Source organism: Canis lupus, chromosome 21 (assembly GCF_003254725.2).
Source record: "Canis lupus dingo isolate Sandy chromosome 21, ASM325472v2, whole genome shotgun sequence".
Lineage (NCBI taxonomy): Eukaryota > Metazoa > Chordata > Mammalia > Carnivora > Canidae > Canis > Canis lupus.
The window spans coordinates 28415405-28424213 of record NC_064263.1 but is presented as its reverse complement, the minus strand read 5'-3'; the positions used below and the strand labels follow the sequence as shown (position 1 = coordinate 28424213).

Sequence of the window (8809 nt, the reverse complement as noted above, 5' to 3'; positions counted from 1 at the left end):
TCTAAAGTAGAAGAATGGAACTCATTTTCCTGGTGGAGAACCTTCTGCTTATGTGAGGCTGAAAGGCAGACTTTCCCTATCACCACCTTGAGTGCAGAAGTTCATCTGTGCATACTCTCTTCAGCTAATGGGCTGAACAAAAACAGCAGGTCAGTTTAGGGTGGTGCACTGTAATTCCAAGTTTATTTGGAGAAGTTTGAAATATATCTAACAAGGACTGGTCCTGACAGTGATTCTAAAAATAGACAGAATAGGAAATCAATAGGGAGACAGAAGATGAAACTGGAAACCTTTTACACCATCCTCAACTGTCAATATGCCATAAAATATCTAGTCTAGAGTCCAGATTATCCTAGTATTGTGGCCTCCAAATCATCAGGACCAGATCCAAACTGAGACCTGAAAAAGGAAAAAAGAATATAATGACCCTTATTTTTTTTTTTTTTTCTCTCTTCCCACCCGCAGCCCTTCTGGGCCTGCCCAGACAGGGCCTTTCAAGCTTTTTTTTTTTTTTAATTTATTTTTTATTGGTGTTCAATTTACTAACATACAGAATAACCCCCAGTGCCCGTCACCCATTCACTCCCACCCCCCGCCCTCCTCCCCTTCCACCACCCCTAGTTCGTTTGTCCAGAGTTAGCAGTCTTTACGTTCTGTCTCCCTTTCTGATATTTCCCACACATTTCTTCCCCCTTCCCTTATATTCCCTTTCACTATTATTTATATTCCCCAAATGAATGAGAACATATAATGTTTGTCCTTCTCCGACTGACTTACTTCACTCAGCATAATACCCTCCAGTTCCATCCACGTTGAAGCAAATGGTGGGTATTTGTCGTTTCTAATGGCTGAGTAATATTCCATTGTATACATAAACCACATCTTCTTTATCCATTCATCTTTCGTTGGACACCGAGGCTCCTTCCACAGTTTGGCTATCGTGGCCATTGCTGCTATAAACATCGGGGTGCCTGTGTCCCGGCGTTTCATTGCATTTGTATCTTTGGGGTAAATCCCCAACAGTGCAATTGCTGGGTCGTAGGGCTATAATGACCCTTATAATGGGTCATTATAAGGACAGAGGATAACCAAGACCCTCTATCCTCCCACACATTCTCCAGGATGATTATAGAGAACCTTCTTGGACAGGAAATTGCCTGAAAAAGAAAAATACATTTTGTAGAGGGTCATTTTAATGATTTCTAGAAACTTCAAACTGGATTGCATCAAGTGCAACAATGACTAATAACACTTGTATCTCTGAATCCTCAAACACTGGTTATGATTGAGATTTTTAAGCTTTGACAGTCAGCTTGGTGAAATATTCTTTTTATAACTAGTATTCACAAAGAGTGCAGTAACTGTTGCTTTTTCTGCTTGCATATCCTTCCCTTGAAGTGCTTCATTGTTTCCTTTAATCACCTGCTGATTTGTATTCATTTCTTCTTTGTGTGTTTAAAATCTGATAAATAAGCTTTTCCATGATCCCCTCCTCTCTGCATGGTAAGGACTATCATTTTACATCAGACAATTCCACAAATAGTATAGGCATGGCCAGTTCCGACTATTTGGTGTTTCCCATAATTCATGTAAACCTGGTATCTTCTCACTTGATAAACTTTATCAACCATTGCAGTAAAAGGCATGCAACTCCATTCTTAACACTGTTGTAATAAAAATTAAACTTTTGTTTCTCGTTTTCTCTAGAACACGTGTAGAATGAAGAGCCACTGATGAATACCTGCACCCTATATTTCCTATTACATTACAGTAAGATAATTATTCCTATTGATATAAGGAGTTCTAAGGAACTGTATTTGTCACCAAAGGAGTCATATTGCTTCTAAAACCTCTTATTCACCTTAGCACTAATGTTTTTTTTTTTTAAGATTTTATTTATTTATTCATGAGAGACATAGAGAGAAAGAGAGAGGCAGAGACTTAGCCAGAGGGAGAAGCAATCCCCCTGCTATAAAATTCACCCCTTCACATGTACAAAACACTATTTTGTGTTTTCAGAAATTTATGTTACTTTCTCTTCTCTAATTCCAGAACACTTTTGTGACCCAGATGCTGAGTTCATGATCTTAGCCAACGGCAGATGCTCAACCACTGAGCCACCCAGGTGCCTGCCAGCACTAATGGCGTTTAACTAAGCATTATCTAAGAGTAATTTTTTCTTTAACATTCAATAGCATTATGATTCTGTGAGGTTCAAACAGTTTTGCATTTCCCAAAAATATCTTGTGGGTCATTCAACATGCTTCTAATACTCCAATTCTCTATAGACAGAGTAGTGTATGAATTTCAGAACCTGCTGGCCTCATAGCAGCCTATATCATATTCTATGTGCAAACTATTCTTTTGTTTTCTCTGAAGATATTTTATTTTATTTTGAATTCATCAGATGCTATTCTGTTGGGTGGCTGGCATTCTGATATACATTGTTTTCTGGTGTACCTATTTCTACTATGGTTGATTTGAATTTACCATGTCACTGAGTGCAGAACTGGGAAGAGATGCACACAACCAGCTCCCCTAAGCCCCTGTGAGGTAACCCAGCCCATGAAGTAGCCGTATTACAGGATAAAGATAACTTTATGGCAATTTAATGACAAGATGGGAGTCAGAGAGTCTCTCAGTACAAAAAAGAACGTGTCTGCTAAATGCAGCCAGATGCAATCAATGACAAAAACCATGTAACTCTAAGTGAGGCTATCATGTCTGTCACATAGATGCATGTAACACAGCCTTGTTAGATATTTTTTTGTACCACGCAGATTCAGAATCTTTTCCTTTCCTCTTCTTGATCCCAAAGCTTAAAATCCTGTTTAAGTCACAAACTCCCCCTCAACCCCCCTCTTTTTTTTGTCAACTAAGTAAACACCAGCCATAAAAATAATTCATAGTTGGGAAGTTGATATATATATGGCGACTGGCAGTAAAATCTAAAAACACATAACATCATTTCATGATAATTCTAAAGAAATAGAACAATTTCTATATCACATAGAAATATTCCATTTAGTTCTCTGTCATCATGTCTACATTGATTACTCTGAATACCTTTAGATGTTTTTATTTCCCTTCATTTGGCTCATTATTTAGTATATAAGTGTCATTGACTGCATTATCTTGGGGTACTATTTTCTCTTAAAAGCTTCTGAAAGGACAGTTGTTTTGGTTCCCAGTCCTCCCAAGGACAGCAGGAATGGAGAATTTTTATTAGATGCAGATCTACTACGAGACAAGTTCTCCTAGGGTTTGAACCATATTGTGCCTGCTTTTCACCTTTGTCTGAAGCTGATTTATAGCTTCACCAGTGATTAGTGCAAAATAGTCCCCCAGGTGGCTCCTATAGTACAAAACATCCATCCTCACTATATGAAACACCAAAAGAGTTTCACCCTGTGGCTTCTATGTATGTTATCATGGAGGATTCCAGGTAAATCTTTGGGCCTTAGATTCTGTACTGAGTGTGAGAAATGGAGGACTGGTTTCAAAGAGAACACAACACCCTTATGAGCTAAGAAGATGCCAGGATCTTAAAAAAAAAAAAAAAAAAAGCCACAGAATCTTGCAGTAGCTGATTGCTCAAACATGACGATTCTGTTTCGTGTTGCCCTTCAGAATATTTCTGAATCACTGAATCACACAATCGGTGACAGATTATAAAGTAGGCCTGAGAAGAGGAAGACCTGAGAGAAGAATATGGGTTAATAAATGTGTAATAATTTTGTTTCTGAGAATCTACCCCTGGGGGCTTGAGACAGAGATCAAAGGATCAATGTCACAAACTTTGCATAGGGTAAGATTTCCTGAGATTGTAGGGAGAGTAGCTTTAGACCTCAATCCCTTCATTCTTTTAGGTTTTGAGAATCAGCCTGAGTCAGAAATGGGTTGTAAGTAACCCTAAGAGTTCAGGGTTGATGCTGAAAATGAGAACCCCTGATTGTTTACCTGGCCCACACATTTCAAGGTTTAAGATATGTCTCCTTCCTCTTCTAAACATGTACATATCTGTACACACACAGTTGTTTCAAGCTTGTCTTGTGATCTAGTGCCGTTACTCTCAACCCAAAGGTATCTTAGTCTCACCTCCCATGATTTCCATCCATCAAGTCAGTGAGCAGCACAGACATTGTTCCCATGTTAGTCTTCCAATGAAGCCAGATCACTTCATCCTACCCCATCTGGACTATCACAAGTATCCTTCTAACTTCATTTCCCTATGCCAGATCTCATCATTGTAAGCCATTTATCATTCTGCCAACAGAATGGATTTTTAAAGGCAAACAAAAACCAACGTGTTATTCCATCTAAGGTTTTGAAATTATTTTGCTTAATAAAATTGTAACGACATTTGTTATTCTTCCCTTTTGCTTAGCCCAACAACCATCATTTCTGTTTATGCATCAATTCATATGTGAAAATTACTTATTGATTTGTGATCCCACTGTACATTTCACGCTTCTTTGATTTTGTTCAACGTATTTCCTCAGGGAATGCTCTTCCATCTCCTTTATTTGGTGAAGGCCTATTAAAGAATGATTCCCCTGCCTAGTCAGATTTATTGTGCCCATTTTGATTAAAGCTCCAAAACGTTAATTTTCATTTAATTAAAGACTCTTTTTCTTCAATGAAAGACTCTAGAACAATAAGTAGTAACCAGGTATGTTGTGTCCCTCCCCACACATGCAGGTGACATTTGGCAATGCTTGAAACATTTTTGATTTTCATGATAAGAGAAACAATTGGCATAATGAGTAGGAGTGGGGATACTGCTAAGCCCCCTACAATATACAGAGTTACCACAGAACACACATTTATCTGACTAATAAATGCCAGTTGTTGAGATCTCATGAAGTTAGAAATGTAAAGCTATCAGGAAGAAAACTAACTGCTTTCTTCATACAATTTTTGTCCTCTTAGATTGAAGGCATGTTTTTCAATTTCATTTACCTGCTCCTTTGTTTACTTTCTTCCTTCCTCTTTTTTTTTTTTTTTTGCTTTCCTTCTGATTACTCATGATATATACTGCTGTTGAATTTCAGTTTGCACATTATCCTGTAAAGATTCTCTAAGACAATAGTGACCCACATGGCCATGATAAATCTCCCAAGGGATAAATATCCCGGGGATATTCCTGATAAAGATAGTAGCACACAATTTTGAGCCAAAAACTTAGTGCTATCTATTATACAGATTCATGGCATAACTAATGTGGTTTTATATCAGACATGTAGCATATAATAAGAATATGTGTAATGTATATGTTACGTCCATTTAGTAAAATAAAAAAAGATATGTGAGTTGTTTTCATCACAATCTCAACAGGCTCAACCAATTAAAATTTGTTGTATGTTTTTACACAACCCCATTTCATGTGGTTACACATTGATATATATCCCATATCCTTACTGAAGTATAATTATAAAATCTCAGAGTATACAAATTAACTTTTGTTCTTTCTGAGTCAGTATGCCATGGAATTTGGATCCTAGTAGATTTACTTACAAGTTAATTATTCATTAATATAATATACGGTAATAATGTCAATATCAGAAGTTAACAAGATAAAATATGCAAAACTATATGAAAATATGAAGGTGAATCATATAGTACATATTTAAGAAATGGTGGATATTAGCTTTGAAATTCAATCACTGAGCACAATTAGTTATTGAATAAATATATTTTACTTATTCTCAAATTACTTCAAAATACTTGGAATATAGTGAATTCTTAATTATTGTGTATTGAATGAAATTATCAGGATATAAATTTCTGATTTTGGGGTAGTAATGTTATTTTAGGAAGATTTGAGGAAGATCTAGTTTGGCATACTGTATATTTGTTAAAAGGAAGGGTTCAAGAACAAAGAGTCTCAGAAAGGAAATCCTTTCTTAGAGTTGAATACTTTTAAAGAAAAGGAGGCAATAAATGCTCCTGCAGTTGATCTGAGGTGCATACTAGGTAATCTTACATGGTTAGAGGTAATCTAAGTTTATAGATAATCTATGTTACATAAAATACTGAAGAATCAATGTTTTTTCAGGATTAGGAAGGTAAAAATGTTTATTAATGGGAAGAGAGAGAAGAGCAGAGGACACAGATTGGCACTTGGGAATAAATACAAGAGATGTGCAAATAGCAGGTCATAGTAAGAACAAGATCTGACAGGGACTGCCAAAGAAAACAGTCACGATTAACTTATTTTCTGAGAGAATAAGTTGGAAAACTTGCACATTTTGGAAAAATATGGAAACCTTGACAAATTAGGTTGCAAACATTCTGAGTCTATGGGAGAGAGATTAGGCTATGAAGACACTATTCTGAGATGTTAAGCTTGTGAGCTGCAAAACCGAAAAATATTCTGTTCAAATTGTCTTCGAATTATGAACAGCAGAATTGTCTACCACCACTCTGGTTGCTTTATGTCATCCCATTCGAATCCAGTTTTTGAAATGTGTATGCTCTGTATCTAATAAGCATTCTTCACAGTCGCCAAAATAAGCACAGGCGATGAGGAGCAAACATGAGATAAAAAGCACTCTTTGGTCCACTAGTCAAAGACTAAAAAAGAAGCAATCTCATCTGCTTAATTTTTGTCTTTGATGATTAAGGCATGTAGAAGCATAGAACCTGATGGTTGTTCTTATAATGACTTTGTGAAAAGAGAAAATTTGAAAGGAGTCATTCAAAGAAAATAATAAGATGGTTAATATTCCATTGCATATATATGTCACATCTCCCTTATCCATTTGTATGCTGATGGGCAATAAGGTTGTTTCCATGTCTTGGCTACTGTGAATAATGCTGCATTAAACAGAGTATTGCAAATATTTCTTCAATTTCTGTTTTCCTGTCCTTTGGCTATATACCCAGAAGTGGAATTGCTAGATTATATGTAGATAATTTTTTCAAAATTTTCATTGAAACTTATATTGCTTTCCAAAGGGGCTGCATTCCCACGAATTATGAGCAGTGGTTCCTTTTTCACTAAATTTCCTAAATACATATTATCTTTTCCCTTATTGAGGATAGGCCTTCTTACAAGAGTGAGGTGATATCTCATTGAGGTTTTGACTTACATTTGTCTGATTATTAATTTATTAAGCCACGAGAAAGAAGGAAATCCTCTTATTTGTCACAATAGTAATGAAAATTGAGAACATTATGCTGTAATATTAGTCAAAGACAAAGACAATGTGTATATATATATATATATATAAAATGTGTGTATGTGTGTGTGTGTATATATATATATATATATATACACACACACACACATAAACATAAGACATCTTCTGGTTTCATTTGGCAGAGATTTCCTTTGCAGCCTGCCTTCTACAAATGTGGCTTATTCACTCATTCCAGGCAATTGAATCAGGCATCCTACTGGCAATGGCCCTAGATTGTTATGTGACCATCTGTGACCTCTTGAGACACACCACTGTCTTCTCCCAACAACTCTTTTTAAAAATATTTTATTTATTTATTCATGAGAGACAGAGAGAGAGAGAGAGAGAGAGAGAGGCAGAGACACAGGCAGAGGGAGAAGCAGACCCATATAGGGAGCCTGACATGGGAATTGATCCCAGGTCTCCAGGATCAGGCCCTGGGCTGAAGGCGGCACTAAACCACTAAACCATCCGGGCTGCCCCTCCCAACAACTCTTGACTCACACTGGAGTTGTGGTGACACTCAGGACTGCCATTCTTATTTTTTTTTAAATTTGTTTATTTATGCACAAGAGACACACAGAGAGAGGTAGAGACATAGATAGAGGGAGAAGCAGGCTCCCTGAAGGAAGCCTGATGCAGGATTCAATCCTAGGACAGCGGATCATGACCTGAATAGAAGGTAGATCCTTAACCACTGAGCGACCCAGGCATCCCAGGGCTGCCATCCCTGTAACACCATGCCTAGGACTCCTCAAATGTCATCTTAAACTCTACCGAACTACAGTCATCTCCCATACTTATTGTGAGCACATGGCCATTGTGAAGGTGGCCACTGAAGATATCTGTCCGGGTCAACAAGATATATGGTCTTTTTGTTGCCTTCAGTATCTTGGGGTTTGACACAATCTTCATCACCTTGTCTTATGTTCAGATCTTTATCACTGTGCTTCAATTGCCTCAGAAGGAGGCACGATTCAAGGCCTTTAATACCTGCCTTGTCCACATCTGTGTCTTTTTACAGTTCTACCTCCTTGCCTTCTTCTCCTTCTTAACACATAGGTTTGTTTCTTACATACCACCTTATATTCATATCCTCTTATCAAGCCTTTACCTGTTAGTCCCTCCTTTCCTCAACCCGATAGTCCTGGTGTGAAGACCAAACAAATCTGTGATCATGTCCTGAAAATATTTTTCTCCAAAAAGCCATCTGGATTATTGTTGAATATTTCTATAGGCATTTTAAGAGGATTCAAAGGAGCAACATCAATATGTTAAATATTAATATCTACCAAAAATATCTGTGTTCCAAGATATTTAATTTTATATGCTTATAATAGAATGAGGAGTTCAATAACCATAGATGTCTTAAGAAATTTGGTTTGTTGTTCATATTAGAGCAAAAGAATGCTGATATTTCAAGGTTTTTCAGTTATTTCTGTGTTTTTGCCCTATTTCTTTAAACCTAGAGGTACCTCTCTGGCAAAACTTAGACGTACATAGAAGCCAAATTACACAAATTACACAAATTATTACAGCACAATTCCAGGTAACTTCCAGGGACCAGGTCATACATCAATATTCTCAAACTGGTAACCCAGCCCAGAGCTATATTTTTCTGACTA

At 36.9% G+C, this 8809-nt stretch overlaps 1 pseudogene; it reads left to right on the top strand.

Moving 5' to 3' along the window:
* Window positions 1-3600: 3600 nt before the first annotated feature.
* On the top strand, window positions 3601-8462 carry LOC112667350 (olfactory receptor 52A5-like; annotated as a pseudogene).
* The last annotated feature ends 347 nt before the right edge of the window (window positions 8463-8809 follow it).